This window comes from Cavia porcellus, unplaced genomic scaffold, assembly GCF_034190915.1.
Source record: "Cavia porcellus strain 051 isolate PalLab524CR breed Dunkin Hartley unplaced genomic scaffold, mCavPor4.1 scaffold_24, whole genome shotgun sequence".
NCBI lineage: Eukaryota > Metazoa > Chordata > Mammalia > Rodentia > Caviidae > Cavia > Cavia porcellus.
The window spans coordinates 39,711,934-39,727,150 of NW_026947507.1; the positions used below are offsets into that span (position 1 = coordinate 39,711,934).

Genomic DNA, 15,217 nt, shown 5'->3' on the forward strand with positions numbered 1-15,217 from the left:
TGTTATCATTATCGTATAACATTCTGGTTTCCTAGACTCTGGGTTTCTCTTCTGTAGTGAATCCTGAAGTATCCCTCATCACACAGGCTTGTGACGAATGTGGCTCAGGAACCTGGCTCTGTAGATGCCCTGACTATTATTAGTAATAAATTGACCTTTATTCTCTGACCCAGGAGTGTCATGTCTTCTACCAGCATCTGAATATGCAGCCTGCTACCTTGTTGACTTGCAAGTAGGGTAAAATCTCAGAGCCTTTAGAGTCTTTATTTCTACTTTCTTCAGAATAGTCCTTTTCTCACAGATAAGTATCAGTAATTCTTACTCCTTTCAGTGTTCCTTATATGTAATTCATGGCCCTCCAGCAGTCATTTGGGGAGCAAGCTTGCTTGCTTGCTTCATACTTTTCTCATTGCTGAGACAAAATACCCAACACCCAAAGTTAAAGGAGGAACACTTTATCTTGGCTCACAGTTTGTAGTGGTTTCAGTTCATAGTTGGCTGACTCCAAGGCAGTGTGGCATGGCAGAAAGGTATACAAAGAAGAAACAGTTCATGGCAGGCAGAAGGCAGCAAAGCAGCCAAGTAAAAGCAACTCAGTAGCCCTCTTTCTGTTCCTTACATTCTGTCCAGACAACCTGCCCTTAGGACAGGTAGCACTCACACTCAGGAAAGGTCTTCCCATTGTCCAGTTCCAGAGCCATGCCAAATCAATCAGTGGACTGATTTACTATTCTCATATTATTGATTCCAGCATCACACACTCTAGATCCTGAAACCTCTGAAAATCCCTAACTATGAGTATATGAGGCTTTAGGGGATATGTAGACATAAACTATAATACTTGCCTTCTTTTCTTTCTCAGAGTTTCACTATATAATCTAAGCAGGCTTTAAACTCACTATGTACCCTAGGCTGCCCCCAAACCTATAGTGATTGTGTCCGTTACATTTCTCTAGCTCAGACAAAATAGCCAGTGCCCAAAATTAAGGAAAGGAAGGTTTATTTAACTCACGATCTGTAGAGGTTTCATTCTATAATCTTCCAAGTCCAAGGCAGGGTGACTCATGGCAGAGGGCATCAGCTGATGGTAGTGGAAAACAACAAAACCAACAAGAGCAAAAAAGGAGGAGCGCAAAGAAGACTGTCCCTTATATGTAGGCTATCAACCCCCCCCAGGATGGGTCTAGCACTCAAATCCATAATTCCAGCATTGAACCATGAATCAATCACAAACTGTAGATGCCTACTTCCATGACTACATGAGGAGGGCACATTTAGGAGGACATAGAGACAAACCTAACATTCCTCCCCTGTCCCCCAAAAACTCATGCATACCCATTATGCAGAAGGCATTTAGTATATCTCTAAGAGTTGCCAAAATCCCAACAGTTTCAGCATTGCTGAAAAGTACAAGTTCCAAGTCTGCAATGTAAGGCAAACCCTTACCTGTGAGCTCCTGATCAAATGAAAAGAAAGTTAAACATTTCCAGCACTCAGTGGCACAAGATAAACATGTCCATTTCAAAACATACAGATAGGTTTACAAAGCATTGGGACTAAAGCAAGTCCAAAATCCAGCAGGGCAAATATTAAGTCCTATGGTTCCATATGGAACATCCAAAGTAATCTGGGGCAAAATTGTGAGCTCCAAAAGTCTTGCATAACTCCATCCTTCTGGCACTTCTCCTGGTTATGGCTCCCAAGGCTTCTCTCTTAAGCACACTCGGCTCAATCCTGGTAGCTTTCCTTAGATGATCCATGTTCTTGGCTTTTCTAAATTTCTGGGTTCTCCACTGCACTTTTGGCTCCACACTCACAACTTCACACATTGCCCCCTCTCAGGGGCACATTGCTGGCCTCCCAGGTCTTCTTTTGAAATCTGGGTGGAAGATTCAACCTCAGAACACTTGCATTCTACATGGGCATAAAACCAGCACCGTGTAGATGATGCCAAGATCTGCTGCCAGCTGCAGCAGCAGCCAGTCTTTCTTGTCTCTTGACTGTAGGCCAAGAATTGCTTGGTACTCTGAATCCAATTCCAAGGAAAAAATTCTCTATGCTGCCAGCATTCTGGAACCTGGTGTGGTCACTACCATTTCGGAATCTGGTGCAGTTGCTGCTGCCATTCTGGAACATAGTGTGGCTGCCACCATTCTGGAACATGGTTCTCTGTATATTTACTCCTAAAGCAAAGCCTTCCACTTTTGCAGTTTTGAGGCTTCAAACGATGGAGACTTGAAACTTCTTTTGATGTCCTCAGGCCATTTTTACATTCTCCTATTCCTTCTTAGCAATCCCTATTTTCTTAGCTCTATCTTTGCTGTCCACAGCTTTACTGGAGCTTTTTTAAGGGGGCCAAACTCACAATGTTTTACATCATCCTGCTTGGCTCTTTGCTCTTGATTTGAAACATAAATTTGGCTAAAAGCTCCCAATAATAGCCATGCCACAGCCTCAACATTCAACTGCCGTAAAATTTCTTCTTCCAGATTAATTATTCCACCTTGCTTAATCTTAGTCTCAAGCAAAATCGTTGAACATAAGCAAAAGACAGACAAACTTTCTGCCAAGCCATAACATACATCATCTGGAGTCCAACAGCCAATGCAGTCCTTTCCACCAAAACCCTCCCAAACCTGGTCTTTACTGACAGCATTTTTATCAGTCTTCTGATTTTTGAGCTCTGACTAGAGTCTCTCATACAGAAAGTTCTAAGACATTCCAACTACTCTACTCTTTCAGGTGACATTTCCAAATCTTTTCAAACTTCCCACAAGCCATTCTCAAAGACCTTTAAATCACATGATTAGGGGTTGTCACAGCAGTGACCCCACTTCTGGTACTAAATTTTGTCTTGGGTACTTTTCTCTCATTGCTGAGATAAAATACTCAACCCTCAAAGTTAAGGAAGGAAAGATTTATTTGGCTTACAGTATGCAGAAGTTTCAGTCTATAATCCGTTGGCTCCAAGGCAGGGTGGTGTGGCAGAAGGGCAACAGTTCATGGCAGTAGCAGATACCAAAAGTGACAAGAGCAAAAGAGAAGAGTGTGTATAGAAAATTTTTTCTGTCCCTTATATTGTATGTAGGCAACCCACCCTAGGGTGAGTGTAACACTCACATCCATAGTCCCAGCATTGGACCATGATCAGTTACAAATTCTAGAAGCCTGCCCCTATGACTACATAAGAATTTTGGGGGACATCCAGATACAAAGCATAGCAGCGATCCTCATTCCTCAGCCTCCCAAGTGCTGGGATTATAAATGCACATTACCATGCCCAGCTTCCTGGGGAACCTCCTAACTGTACATTCCACCATCCATAGTACATGGTGATACACACTTGTAATCCAAGAAGTCTGGGAAACTGAGGCAAAAGGATCACAAGTTAGAACCCAGCAACTGACCCAGATTTATTGATGCCCTGGCTCAATATTTTAAAAAGGGGAGAATGGAACCAGGAATGTAGTTTAGTATGAAGACACTAGGTTCTACCCCCAGTACCACCAATTAAAATCAGATTCCTGGACCCAGTTCCACCTGCTCTCATCTTAGGGAGGTGGCCAGAAACCTACCTTTGCACATGGTTCTTAGATACACTAAAGTTTGAAAGATGATATTCTAGATTTACTTGCCCAACAAGTTGTCAGGTCTCTGGTTATGGTTATTATTTCAAAAATTAATGTTACCAGCAATATCCAAAAAAGCCACAGATGGAACTGATAAACCTTGTGTTCCAGGAACCTCACGAAAATCTTGTCTCTGGTCTCATTTTCTTTCATTGTTTTTCACATGTGTCCCACCCCCTCTCCGTCGTGTGTGTGTGTGTGTGTGTGTGTGTGTGTGTGTGTGTGTGGTGGTCTGTATACCTATCTGTTTATAACAGATTTTCTTTTTTGTGCTTTACCACAGATTCTGAATGAGACCACAAGTCAAAAGAAAGATGAATAGTACTTATTATTTTTTAAACTTCCAACACAAACGTTAACATTAAACCAATTAGATTCTCAAACTTTTTGTTTTTTGAAACAGGGTCTCTCACTATGTAGTTCAGGCTGGCCCTGAACTCGCTATGTAACTTGTGGTAATTCTCAGCCTCTCAAGGGTTGGGATTACAGATGTGTGCCATCACTCCCAGTGTGGACCTCTAGTCTTCGTGGAAATATGGAAGAGATCTATTTTAAGCTGTAGCACTAGTCAGTGGCAAGTTCTGGGGTTTAGTACAGTACAGCCCTTCAGAGTTCTTTTCCTCAACTATAAAAGACAACAGTAGAATTAAAGAAAGATAAATTTGTAAGTAAATGGGTTTAACTTGAGAACATAATATTAAGTGAAATAAGTCAGACACATACGTTCAAATGTAGCTTGGTTCCGCTTATATGAGAAAGAACTTTATTCACAAGTACATAGTAAAGTTGAGGTCCTTTGTACACTAGGTTAACTACTGTAAAAGACTAGGGCAATATATAGTAATGCCTGGGTTCACAAACAAAAGCATTCAGCAAAATTTTGCTTCTATTCCCAAACTCCATATTAAGTAACAAACATGACCACAGCCATTTTCCCCATACAAACACAAATGCAGCCACCTTTCCCAAAACTATACAACAAATTAAGTTCATAAATCAATGTATTACATATGTATGTATGCTCACACACAAAAAGCAAAATAGGAGAAACATAAATAAACAGGAAGTAAGGAAAAGTTAAATACTTCTCCAAATTACATATTCCATTGTTTCAAAAATATTTCAATTACATGTTAATTTATTTCATTTATACTACTAATTTATCTTAGTTCATTGAAACCTTTTGTGTATCAGTTTCCTCTTTTGTTTATGTCTTGTATTCTGAGTAACTACTTTGGAGATAAAGAACACAGTATATTAACTTGTTATTCTCTTATTTTCATATAAACTTTTATTTTTTCATAAAATAAAACAATTTTAATAAAGAAATAATTGCTTCAAGTTTATACCAGTCTGAAATTTCTTATTCTTTACATAATAGAAAGAGGGTGACTAAGACTTATCTAGAAAAAAGGATAAAGAAGTCTTAGTGACTATAACCAATGTATTACCCACTTTTACTTCTTCTTTTAGTTGAAAGAACTTTATTCACAAGTACATAGTAAATTTGAGGTCCTTTGTACACTAGTTTAACTACTGTAAAAGACTAGGGCAAAAGTTCTTACTACTATTTTTTTTTTCTTACTTACTACCATTTTGGACCCCGAACTTGGTCCTTTTTCACCTCATGGAATTGCAGAACCAATGATAGGACCAAGCTGCAACTGAGCAATAATACAAGGTTTATTCTTGGTCAAAGAATAGGAGAAGTTGGGAGAAAGGCTCACAAATCAGTTTCATTGGGGGTAGGGAAGTCAAACACTTGGAATACAGGAAATAAGGGGAGAGATAGGCTAATAATCAGGAGGGATCTTCTAAGAAAAGATAGAGATTCCAGGATTTGGGTCCCACCTCTTTGACCTGCTTGCTTGCTTGATTTCTTCTCCTTCTTTGTCATCATTATGGCAACTGTCATGGATGGGGCAGGGGCTGTCATTTAGCATGTCGATGTTACACAATGAAGTTAGAGGCTGTCCAGTGGTCACTCTGACACCTAGGCCTGTTAGAACCAACCAGTTTTAGTTAACTGACCTCAACAGGGCCTGCTGCCCTTCAGGCATCCTGTCCTTAAAGATAAGCAAGATTAGGGCAGGGTAGAAATTATGTAGGCAGTACAAGATAGGACAAGCTTACTTTCTTACTATCTCTAAATTCCCCATCACATACCCGAAGCCAGATGCTGCCTGATTTCCAAACTCCTTGCCATCATCATGTAAATTTATGTAAGGAATGATAATTCTTAAAGTTGTATTACAAAAACAATGCTTAGGTACAGAGAGAAAAGGGAGTGTCTTATGTCTTAGTATATTTCTGTTGTAACTGAGTTTCAGAGACTTGGTAATCTTTGAATAGAGGTTTTTGTTCAGCTGACATCTCTGGAGGCTGAAAAATCTTAGAGCATGGTGCTGGCATCCTTGCTGCATTATAATATGGCAGAGCACATCACATGGCCAGACAGCACAAGCATGCCAGCTCAGGTCTTTCTTCCTCTTACTGTCATTAATGTTATTACAGGGACCCCACCTAATGTCTCCTCCAATCCTAATTACCTTCCAAAGGCCCATCTCAATAACAGTAACATTTAAGTTTCCAACACATTCAAACTCTAACAAGGAAGAATGACCTTTCTCTCTTTTTTTTTTAAAAGCAGTTAACTAGAAAGTGGCTGTTGCAGGTAAAAGGAGAGATGAATTGCATAAAGCAAGACCTAATTATATCCTGCCTTCAAAAAACCCACTCTTCATAGGAACATATAAATAAAAGTGAAAGGATCGAAAAAGATGTATCACACTAATCCTAATCAAAGGAAAGATGATGTTATATGTTACTAACAGACAAAGCAGCTTTCATGGAAAATACTAGAAGGATAAGGAAACTTGTAACTAAAAAGGACAGTTGCAGGGCTGGAAATAGCATCTTCAGAAACAGAAAATCAATGAGGAAGTCAGTGTAGAGAGATTCTTGGTGGGGAACAGTGACGGCGTGGACCTTCTCTAAGAAACCATGGAAACAAGGAGAATAAGGGACTCCTAGTCGGTCTGAATAATACAGAGAGAAATTCATGCAACAGTGCTTAGTGCAAGTAACTGGAGAACTACCCAGGTCAGTAAACTCCCTGCTCCTCTGGGTCAGATTTGGTTCATATATTCTTTAATTGTCTGCATAGATAATGATCCTTTAAGCTACAGATGCATTCATGAAGCTCAAAGTAATTTCAACAATAAATAGATGGATTATCTCACATAACAGGAAGTCTGGAGATTAAAAAAAGGTAGGGAGGGATGCAACTGGTTATGTCAGTGCCTCTGATTCTTCCCATCTCTCCCATTTTTCCACAGGTCTATCTGTGGCTTTCCTGCTTGGAAAATGACTGCAGGAGCTCCAGACATTAGAACTTTAGGCCATATGCCTGACTCTTAGGTCTCCACGGAGCAGGTTCAGCTTTCTATCCCAAGGAAAAAAAATCAAATGGAAAAGAGTGGTGGTGATATAAGAAAGGAATTTATCTTCAATGGTTTCACACAGGATGACAAATCTCAGGGCCATCTTAAAGCTGTCAGCAGTAGTACCAAGGTAAGACTTGTGGGGCATTGCCATATAGGTAAGGGATCCTGGGAAGGTCATAATCTGGTTGATAATTGTCCTGGGACTGATCACATAGAATCAATGCTGAGGAAACTGCCACTGCTGAGGACCATTTTGATTCCTGTGGCAAGATGCTAATCCATCAGACGTGTGATTTTGGAATTTAAGATAGACCAAGAGAAAGAACAACTCAGAAAAGACAAGTCTGGTAGAGACAAAATGGAGTCATTTATCAGAGCCTCCTTCACAGGCATCTTATCCTGAAATGATCCAATTTCAAAAAATGAAACCTTCCTAAAACTCTAGAAGTCTTCTCATCCTTTATTCATCAGAACTGAATTGCTTATCCACCTCTAAATTCATTGCTGGCTAGAGGAAGAAGACCAGTATGATCAGTTTGGATCAGGCAGAACTGACCTGAGTCACGTGATAAATAAAGAGTGGACACTCAGACACATTTGGGGTCTGGGATTTTTATTATCAAAGAGAGGGAGATATCACCATGAGGCAGGAAACTACAGGTTCAGAACAATTGCTAATGTTTACAAATTGAGAAATTTCACATAAAAATTTAGCTTTCTACCTTTGTAATTTTTTCACATAAAACATTGTGTTGTTGTACTCTCTTAGCAGACACAGTACTTGAAAATAATTTCTCTGATAACACAGATTGACTTTTCATCCTGTTGATTGTGTCCTTTGATACACATAAGTTTTGAAATTCAGCGAAGTCTCATTTAATCTTTTTTACTTTTATCACCTGTGCTTTTGGCATCATATAAAAAATTACTAACAAGTCCAATGTGATGACTTCTTATAAGAGCTGTACAGCTTATGTCTTATATTTAGGTTTTTGATCTGTCTTGATTTATATTTTTAACTGGGTACAAGGAAAATACACAAATTCTTTTGCATTGTGGATATGCAATTTTCACAATATCATTTGATGAAGAGATATCCTTTCTCCATGGTTTGGTCTTGGCACCTTCTTTGGAAGTCAGCAATCATATATGCAAATGCTTATTTCTGAGCTCTCTATAGTATTTTATTGATCAGTGTGTCTGTCTTTAAGCCAGTTTTGTAATCCCAAAATGAATATTATAATCCACACAATCCAAAAAGTTATATTTGTAGTTCCATTCAGATGTTATTGGAATCCCAGCAAGTTAATGCAACCCACGGTGAGAGTAAAGGCAGTAAGACATATTCCAAGCTAAGGGCAGCCAAGGGGTCATAAGCTGGATCCAAGTGAGGATATGAGGACAAAAGGCTTGATCCAAGGCCTCTCCCAGAATTTATCATCTTGTGAAGAAAGGGGTGGTTCATGGATGAGTGACAGTGAGAGTGGCAGGAACTACATGAGCAACCTGAGCTGGCCAGCCAGGTGGGAGAAAAACATCTTTGCAAAATGCAGGGAGAATGATACTGCAGAAGGACCAGTCTGCATTCAATTAAGGTAGCATTTGAATTGTATTAGGAGGCTGTTGCTTCAGTTTCTGATATGTAAACCTTCGTGCCATATCCAGCTGACATTCCTGGAGCTGACCTGCTCTGCCATCCTGCTGTGCTCCAATCTTTTACAAAGAGCACTAGGGAGAAAACAGGAAACTGTCAGTTGGCCTAAAAGATTACATACTGTAACTTAGCTGGCCTTATTTGTATCACTTAGAGCCAATTGAAGGGAGAAGGGAATAGCATAGCCTGCTCTGCACCTATCAGTATATGGAAATAAGACTAAATTTAACTTACTCTGCAGTCAAGGTGAGGCACTCAAATTGTCTCCTATATCAGTTACATACCATTTTGATCACTGTAGCTTTCAAAGTTTTGAAATTGACCATTGTGAGGACTCCAACATTTTTCTTTTTTACAGGTTGTTTCAACTATTTGGAATTTCTTGCTATTTCATTCAAATTTTAGGATGGCATTTTCTATTTGTGCATAAGATGCTGTTGGTATTTTGATAGGTATTATATTAAATCTGTAGATTGCTCTGGGCAGTGTTGACTTCTTAACAATACTCAGTCTTCTGATTCATGAGCAGTGTCTTTCCATTTATTTATGTCTTTTATAATTTCTTTCAGCAATGTTTTGTTGTTTTCAGCATACCAGTCTTTCAACTTTTGGTTGAGTTTATTCCTAAGTATTTCCTAAGTGTGTTCTTTTTGATGATGTTATAAAAGAGTTGTTTTTATGACTTGCTTTTCATATAAGTCACCGTCTGCCTTTGCTTCTATTTACTTATTTATCTTGGTCTTTTGAGACAGAGCCTCACTATTGTAGTCCAGGCTGGCCTTGAACTCACTTGCCTCAGCCTGCCAAGAGTTGAGATTATTCGGGCATGCATCATCATGCCTGGTTCCGTCTTTCCTTTTAAACAAAGATCTGGCTACACCTAGCTGGCTTTCTTTCATGGCAATAGACTTCCAAGGTGAATGGTAGCTGCTTCCTGTGGGAGGACATTTGTCCTGCAGTTTGTCCCAGTCCCCGTCCAGCCAGCTTCAGCCCACTTTCCCACCTGGTCTCTGTCAGTGTTTGGACTTTGGACCTCTTGTTGAGGTCATCCACAGAGACAGGCCTTCAGGCAGCTGGACAAACTGAAGCTGATTTTTCCACCCACCTGAAGTTTATTTTTAAGCATCCAATTAATTCATTGCAATTATTTTGAATTGAACATTTTATGGAAAATATGGTGTTCTTTTTCCTCTGAAATAAAGAACATACAATATAAACTGTTCTTTGTGATCTTACAAAATAGACAAGAATGACTACCCTTAATGGATTCCCTCGAGAGTTAGTGAAGTATGTAGGGTTTTTTGCCTCTGCCCTGTAAGTAGCCCCAGATGCCTGTGTTCTGGGGGCTCTTGTCTTTGCTAGGTACTTCCTGTCCTTGCTTTCTGGAAGTTCTTCTTACTACAGAGACGATGAAGTGAAATTTTAAATGTTTTAAAGTGAACTTGGTCCATTTCTTTTCAGGAAGTCATTTTTATATAAGTTATGACAGGCCATAATACCATTAATTTTCACCTGTGTGCTACAGCACTGGCTGTGGTTCACGCACATATTACTTCTAGTCTTTCCAATAACCGTAGACAGTAAGTAAATCCCATTTTCTAGATGAGGACCTTGAGGTTCTGTCTTAATGTGCAACTAGAAGAAAACAGGCTAAATGGTCATATAATAGGATACTCTGAAGGAAAAATAAAAACACTGTTATCTTCTTTCTACTCTCACACACCACTCATCAGTTACTTCTGACCCTAGCTGTGTACATTTCTCCCCACTAACAACCAGTTCTGTGGTGCAGGACACCAGCTTGGTGTCCTCCAATATCACTCAATTCTGACTCTTATCTACCTGGAATGAAATAGCCCTCAAATTCAGGGGCTCTGTCCCACAAGACTGCCCCCATTTCAGATGACAGTCACAAGTCCTAGCTTGTGACTTGTGCTTCTGAATGGCTAATCATAAACTAGGATTCCCATGACTCTGGCTTCTTCCATTAATTTTCTAGGGCAGGTCATGGAGCTCAGGGAAACACTTTACTTAATTTGCCTACTTATCATAAAGGCTATTGCAAAGGGCATAGATGAACGGCCAGGTGGAGGAGATGGCTCGGGCCAGGTGTGAATGGAGGCTGTCTCTAGGGTGTCTCTCCCACCAGGCACCTCCACATGTTCAGCTCTCTGAACTTTTAGTTTTTAAGGAGACTTCACAGACATCACTGATTACATTAGCCAATTTCATTGGCCATTGATCAATTCACATTCAGCTTTTTATCCTTCCTCAGTCTTTCTGGAGACAGCCACCCATCCTGAGTTTATTTAGCAGCCCTAGTCACCTTTTGTGTCACTAGCATACCAAAGACACTCACCACTCTGGAGATCCCAAGGGTCTTAAGAGCTGTGTGCTAGGAATGCCAGGCAATGACCAAATACATGTTTATTGTATCAACCTATCACAGATGCATTTCAGGCTTTTGTAACTGAAGCCTCCCAAATGCAGTCATCTATATGTTTCCTTCTCCTTCTGTAAAAGTTCTCCTGGTCCAGGCCATGCCCAGTATGAGCATGGTGGCTGGGTGGCCTTAAGGACTCAGACTTCATCTCTTGTGTGGCATGGCTGTTGTCAGCATCATAGACCAAGATGGCTGCTCCAGGTTGCATTGTCAGGTGGAGGAAGAGAGAAAGTCCTGGCCAGGCTGCTCACTCCCCAAGGGCATGCTCCTGGGTCATATGCACAGGTCTATCCCTCACCACCCAGCACTTAACCACACCATCACAACTGTGTCCATATTTTGGGCAACCTGTAACCAACTAAAAATGAGATTGAGTTATTGAGAGAAGAAAAGAGAAATGGATGCCTTTGTAAATTGACTAAAGGGTCCTTTTTAAATTCAGGGCATGGTTTGAAGTTCTTTATTTTGGTCTCAACTATGATTCATTTAGTGAACTTAGCAGTACCTGGTTAAATTAGAAATAGAAGCCTTGATAAGTAAAGACAATTGAGTCATTGCACCTACAAGATTTTTTTTTTCTTTGTCTTTTTTTTTTCTTTGTCTTTCTTTTTTTGGTTCAGAACATTCATGACCATATTATTCTTCTGGAATAAAATTTATTCTAATAGTAGATTTATATTATGCAAATGAAATTTCATCATTGATTTAGATTCAGCTCTTCTGTTTACTGCCTGGGTGGTTGTGGACAATCATTTCTCTCTCCAAGCCTCCTCTTTCTTTCTGCAAAATACTGTAGAAACCATTTCATCTACCTCAGTGATGACCATACAGTTTAAGCCAAGTAACAGATGAAAGCTTTTAGCCTACAGCAGAATTTTATCTGTATATAGCAAATTATTTGTAACCAACAAGTTATAACTGCATAACAAATATATGGATAATCTCTCCTACTGATTTTACCATTTAATTCCTATCACTTCTAAAAGTAGTTAACTGGGACATTTTTATAATATTTTCACACCTATCTCTTAATTTGTACTTCACAATGCCTGTGGAATAGGTAGAGTAGGTGATATTTATTTTCCTTATCTTCTAGATTAGGAAATACAATTAATTGTCCCTGTGACTTGAGGGGCATAAGTTCCAAGACACCCAGTGGATGCCTGAAACTGCAGATAGTACTGAACTTCCTGTACGCATATACCTATGATAAAGTTAAATTTATAAATAAGTCACTGTAAGCGATGAATGGCAGAAGACAGAAATGGTGGCGCCTGCTTATGATCCCAGCACTTAGGAGGCTAAGGCCGGAGGATTGCCTGGGCTACATAGTGAGTTCAAGGCCAGCCTGAGTTACATAGCAAGGCCCTGTCTCATAAAGCAGGGGGCGTGATGAATAGCAGCAACAATTATAAAAGAAATCATAAAATGCTAAACAGAAGGGATGAGAGATAGTTATGGCTGCCCACCAAACACCTGAGTGTATTCTACACCTCTTGTATTCATCCATCTGTCATGGATCATGGGTGACTTACCTAAGAAAGCCTGACTGTCGGTGGAGTGGGGGCTGCACAAGCACAGAGAGATGGGTTCACTTGTCCAAGGCCGCAGTCTGTTCCCTCTTAACTGGATCCTTCCCCATGTACTGAAGCCACTCTGCTGGCTGTCATTTCAAGTCACAAACAGCCCTCTTTCAACTGCCCTCCCTCAATCTCTCCTTCACAGCCCAGATTTTCACTTCTGGTTTCTCATCAGTCTCCCCATTTGAACTGTGCCTCTTCCCTTCAGGTCCATGGGGTGTGGCGTGTGGAAGGGCTATCCCCAGCTGCAGCCTTCACTTAAAACAGCAGAACAAAGATAATTGTGACACCAGAGGGGACAAAGGTGAGTTGATCATCACTGACCAATACAATGGGTTGATGTAATCCTGGGGGGAGTTAAGCTGACATCAAGCCCCCTGCTTCCTGTTACTCTTGTGCTAGACAATCTCATGCACTCCTGTGGTTTCAAATTCCATCCACAGAGTGTACACCTTGGGCCATTTCATGAGCTCCAGTCACGGAACTCTCCACTAAAGGCCACACAAGTGACAAAGAGAATGACAAGTCAAGGAGGGGTGACAGGATGAGGGGGAAAGGATACACACGAAAGATGCTTGGAAGGACTCGCAGGACCTGGAGAATATATGGCCATGGGACACCGAAAGAGAACAAGTACCACAGGTGACTCCCAAAGCTCAGCACTTAGGAGGCTGGTGCCCTGCAGACCCTCAAGGGGAAGGATGGCAGGAGGCCTATTGGCAAGCACATAATGGGTGACTTAGGCCCAGATCTGGAGTAATTAGATCTCAGTGGGCCATCTAATTTCAAAAGTTTTGAGCTGAAGAAAACATTTGCTCATTGAAAGGTAACAGAAATGTATGACTTTAGTCTTTTAGAAACAAAAACTTAGGACACCTGAAAGCAGGTTTGGCCACCCTTGGAAGTTTCTCAAGATAGTTTTATTAAAAAAAAAAAACTGACTCTGTGAGTCAAGGAGCTAGGTTTTAGAGCTGTAAAATTCAGCAGCCTCTGAAAACTGAATCTCTGAGAACTTGCCTTTCCCCAGTTAGGCCCAGGAGACATAAGATTGTAGTTCTTGCATGCGGCCACATAGAGGCAGCACACACAAACGCATTTTTTCTTAAACCTGCACATTTGCTCTTGGTTCCCAGGCCACCAGCTTCTCGCAGACCCCAGGACTCACTGAGGTGACCCTCTGAGTCCGAGAAGGAAGTAAGAAGGGCTGCCTGATGCCCTCTGCTGGGTCCCTGTTGTGTGGTCAGTTCCACAGCTCAGCACCTTGACACGTGTCTTCCTGGCAGCTTACTCCCTTGGTCTGGCCTGACTCTCCAAGCCCTAGAGGAATGGCTACACTCTGCCTTCTGGGCATGCCAAGTGGGTAAGCAGGATGAACAAGGACAGGCCAAGAGCTGCCGCTGTGGGCCAGCTGGGCCCTGGCTTCACGTTTTGATTTTCAGTCTTGCAGGCTGCCCTCCCTGTTAACAGTCCTCATATCCACGGATACACTCTGAGAAGCACCCACTTTCTGGGTTTGTTAATTAACCCAAGACTCCACCTTCTCTTCACAGACAGGGCGAATTCAATGTAATCACATAAAGCAAATGGCTCTCCTATTTTCCTTGGGGGAGACTCATCCAGAATGTTCAGCGTTTTCCTGGAAGAAAATATTATTGACGTGGTCACGCATACCTTGTGGTCACACATACCTTGCCGTCACAGGCAGCATGATACTTCCTGGCTCCAACGTGTCCCCTCAGAGACCACGCTGGGCCTGGCATCCAGACCCCAGGCCTCCAGAGACAGGGCAGAGTCCAATGAGGTCTGGGGAGAGGTCTCAGGGAGGAAGGCTGCCTGTCAGTGACCATCACCCAAGTCCCCCTCCTGCTCAAGAGAAAGTCTGGACTCCTGCTAACCCTCGGGAAAAGTGCTGCAAAGTCCCCATCTCTAATCCCACTCTGGCCTGAGTGAGGACTTGACCAGCCTTTTAGTCCTGGCTGTGAAGAGAGCCACCCTGGAGATCAGACTGGCTCCCTTTTCTCTTGCTGCCCTCTGACCTTGCCTGGGCCCAGCTCAGGGGTCTCCTGGTCCTGGGTGTCCCAAGTGGTTTTCACTAGATGCCCTGCAAGGGGTCCAACCACTTTAGAATGTGGGGAGCCCAGACTGGTGCCAAAGCATGGGACTGGCTGTGGACCTACTGGGAAACCAACCTCTGAAGGTGTGGACTCCGAAGGTCTTCCGCTGCAGTAGGCGGAGTGGGGGGTCACTGCCTTAGGAGCTGGGGATCCTCCACTCACAAGGCTCCCACAAGGCCTGAGGGTCCCATCTGGGCCTGGGGGGATGCGGAGATGGCCTCAGGTCAGCCGGGAAGCCGGGGGAATTGGTGGCAGCGTCTATTTCAGAGTTTATGGTAAGAGGCTGGAGCCGGCACACACACAGCACACCCCACCCTTAAAGGAAGTAGCGAGGAGAGCGGCAGGGGTGTG

At 41.8% G+C, this 15,217-nt stretch overlaps 1 long non-coding RNA gene across 1 annotated transcript; it reads right to left on the reverse strand.

Moving 5' to 3' along the window:
* Window positions 1–4,365: 4,365 nt before the first annotated feature.
* On the reverse strand, window positions 4,366–15,093 carry LOC111754424 (uncharacterized). The gene is made up of 2 exons (XR_010042665.1): window positions 14,942–15,093; window positions 4,366–14,388 (listed from the first exon to the last, which is right to left on the reverse strand). It is a non-coding gene; the product is annotated as an uncharacterized LOC111754424 (long non-coding RNA).
* Between the last annotated feature and the right edge of the window lie 124 nt (window positions 15,094–15,217).